This window comes from Microtus ochrogaster, linkage group LG8 (genome assembly GCF_000317375.1).
Source record: "Microtus ochrogaster isolate Prairie Vole_2 linkage group LG8, MicOch1.0, whole genome shotgun sequence".
NCBI classification, from domain to species: Eukaryota; Metazoa; Chordata; class Mammalia; order Rodentia; family Cricetidae; genus Microtus; species Microtus ochrogaster.
Window position 1 is genome coordinate 696,619 of NC_022033.1, and position 3,516 is coordinate 700,134.

Here is a 3,516-nt window from a genome sequence, read left to right on the forward strand (position 1 = left end):
TTTTTTTTTTTTTTTTTTTAGTTTTTCTTCACTGTGTAGCCCTGGCTATCCTGGAACTTGCTCAGAAATCTACCTGCCTTTGCCACCAGTGCCCAGCCACCAAATTTACTTTTAAACTATATAGAAATTCACGTAGACTTTGAGTCTTTATTCAAATGAAGATTGATTTGATGATTCAAATAAAGGTTGATTTTGATGTGTCATGCTTTAATTTATTTGCAAGGTTTTTCAGCAATAAAGTTTATAAAATAAAAATAAATATTGCAGAGTTATATTAAAGATTTTTTAGGGGCTGAGGAGATGGCTCAGTGAATATAGTACTTGCAACATAAGCCTGAGGACCAGGGTTTGGATCTCTAGGACACTGTGGTACCCTGCCTGCAGGATATGGAAATAGTATCCTCAGAGCAAGCTGGCTAGCTACACTATCTTGAATGGGCAAACTCTGGTTTTAAGCGAGACACCCTGCTTCAAAACATAAGGTGGGAATGATAAAGGAAGACATCTACATCAATGTCCGAACTTGCAGATACAGCCATAGCTAGCATGCACACACACACACACACACACACACACACACACACACACACACACACCTGTACCCACACAATGCTAACATGTATTCAAATATGTGTGTGTGGGTTAGAGTTTTTATTGCGGTGAAGAGACACCATGACCATGGCAACTCAAGAGAGGGTTTCTCTGTGTAGCTTTGGAGCCTGTCATGGAACTCACTCTGTAGACCAGGCTGGCCTCAAACTCACAGTGATCCAGCTGCCTCTGTCTCCAGAGTGCTGAGATTAAAGGCGTGCGCCACCACAGTCCGGCTGATTTCATTTATTTATTTGGTCCCACAGCAACTCTCGTAAAGGAAAACATTTAATTGTAGTGGCTGGCTTACAGTTCAGAGGTTTAGTCCATTATCGTCATGGCAGGAAGCAGGGCACCATGCAGGCAGACACGGTGCTGGAGAAGGAGCTGAGAGTTCTTCCATTTTGACTCACAGGCAACAGGAAGTGTCTGAAACACTGGGTGTGGCCTAAGCATATATGAGACCTCAAAGCCCTCCTCCACAGTGACACACTTCCTCCAACAAGGCCATGCACACTCCAATAAAGTCATCTCTCCTAATAGTGCCTTTCTCTTTGGGGGTATTTTCTTTCAAACCACCACAGTGTGTGCGTATATACACACATATCCTTCCATACACACATACACCACATACACATATACTTACAAAAATTATTTCCAGTCTTTTTGGCTATGAAATCCATAAACCATGATCCTGAAATACAGTGGTTAACCTGGGCAAGGCTGTCCCAAGCATCTACTTTAGTGTTCGAGATTCTTTTGTTTCTTTCTTCCTTCTTCTGAGACAGGATCTCGTGTAGCCCAGGCTAGCCTCTAACTTGTTCTATAGCCAAGGATGGCCTTGAACTCCTGTTCTTTCCACCTCCACCTCTGAGTGCTGGGGTTATGTGCCACCATATAGTCTAGTGCTCTGGATTTCAACCAAAGATGTTTATTCATCGAAAACGCTGAACGACAGGATAAAAATCTTTGGATTTTATTTTGCTAACTCAGCAGAAAAGAACCAGGAAAATTCAGTTTACACAGGAAGTGACAAGCAGCAAACACTAGCTCTGAGACTACACAGATACTGGAATTATCTCACAAGGACTTTAAAACAATAATTGTAAAAAAATGCATCAACAAGCAACTCTGAACACTTATAAAATAACAGAGAAGGAGTGAGGGCTGGCTGATCAATGTCAGTTCATGACAAATGCTCTCCACACACACACACAGGGAGCACCAGGAAGGAGCATCTTCATCTAGTAAGGACTGTGGATAAACTTTTGCAGGTTGGGACTCTTCTCTCTTACCACAGTTATTCCATACCCACAAGAAGTCCTAGCCAGAAAAATAAAACAAGGAAACGAGAAGCATGCAGATTGTAAACGAAGGTGTGAAACTATCTCTATTAACAGGCAACGGATGTGATTCTTTTTGTAGAGGATCTCAAGGAATCTATGAAGGAGACATTTGGACAAATATATATATATGAAGGCAGCAAGATTGTAAGATGTAAATCAACACACAGAAACCAATGTGCTTATAGCTACCAGAAGCATCTAGTTAGAAACAGAAAAAAAAAAAAAAGAGGATGTGTGTAGGCCAGGGGTCAACCTCAGATATCATTCTTCAGGACTTGTCGACTTTTTCCTAAAAGAGAAATGTTGGTCAAGCAGTGGTGGTGCATACCTTTAATCCCAGCACTCGGGGGCAGAGGCAGGCAGATCGCTGTGAATTTAAGGCCAGCCTGCAGCCTGCTCTACAGAGTGAGTTCCAGGACAGCCTGGGCAGTTACACAGAGAAACCCTGTCTCTAAAAGCCAAGAGAGATGGGGGGTGGGGGTCGGGAGAGAGAGAAAGGGGATTGTTGAAATGTTGATTTAATGGCAAAGCTTAGCCCACTCCAGCACCAGGATTTGCAGAGTCAAAGCAGCAGGGGCAGCTGTGAGCCTACGGAGCCTCACAAGAAAAGAAGATAACGGAGAGAGATTGACAAACTGAAGAACCCCATGGCTTCAGACCAGGTAAAACCCAGAATAGCACAGAAGAACTGTTGTTTAAGAGATTGGGTTCAGGTTGGAGAGCTGGTTCAGCGGTTAAGAGCACTGTTGTTCTTCTAGAGGCCCTGAGTTCAATTTCCAGAAACCATACATATGGTGGCTCACAACCATCTAGAATAGGATCTGCTGCCCTCTTCTGGCATGCAGGTGTATATGCAGAACAGTCAGAGAGAGAAGAGAGAAGAGAGAGAGAGAGAGAAAGAGAGAGAGAGAGAGAGGAGAGAGAGAGAGAGAGAGAGAGAGAGAGAGGAGAGAGAGAGAGAGAGAGAGAGAGAGAGAGGGGAGAGAGAGAGAGAGAGAGAGAGAGGAGAGAGAGAGAGAGAGAGAGAGAGAGAGAGAGAGAGAGAGGCACTTGGGAGGCAAAGGCAGCCTGGTCTACATGATGAGTTACAGGACAACCAGGGCCACACATGGAAGTCCTATTTTTGTTTTTTGAGACAGAGTTACTCTATAGCTATGGAGCCTGTCCTGGAACTCGCTCTTGTAGTCCAGGCTGGCCTCAAACTCACAGAGATCCGCCTGCCTCTGCCTCCCAAGTGCTGGGATCAAAGGTGTGTGCCACCACCGCCCAGCTTGGAAGTCCTATCTTTAAAAACCACGGTTTCAGGGGAGAGGCGGTGTCTCACTGAGACCTGAGTTCCACTGATTAGGCTAGGCTAGCTGGTTAGCCAGCACCAGGGTTCTACCTGTCACTACAACCCAAGCATAGAGATCACAGTGTGTGCCAGCTTGCCTCATTTTTTAAGTGGGTGCTGTAATGGATTATTAAAAATTGCTGCAGGATCCCTGGAGGTGACAGCAGAAACGCTGCAGGCCCCCAAGTGGTGGGCGAGAGACAGAGATGGACAGGCACGCCATGCAGAGTGAGGTTGGATATTTAT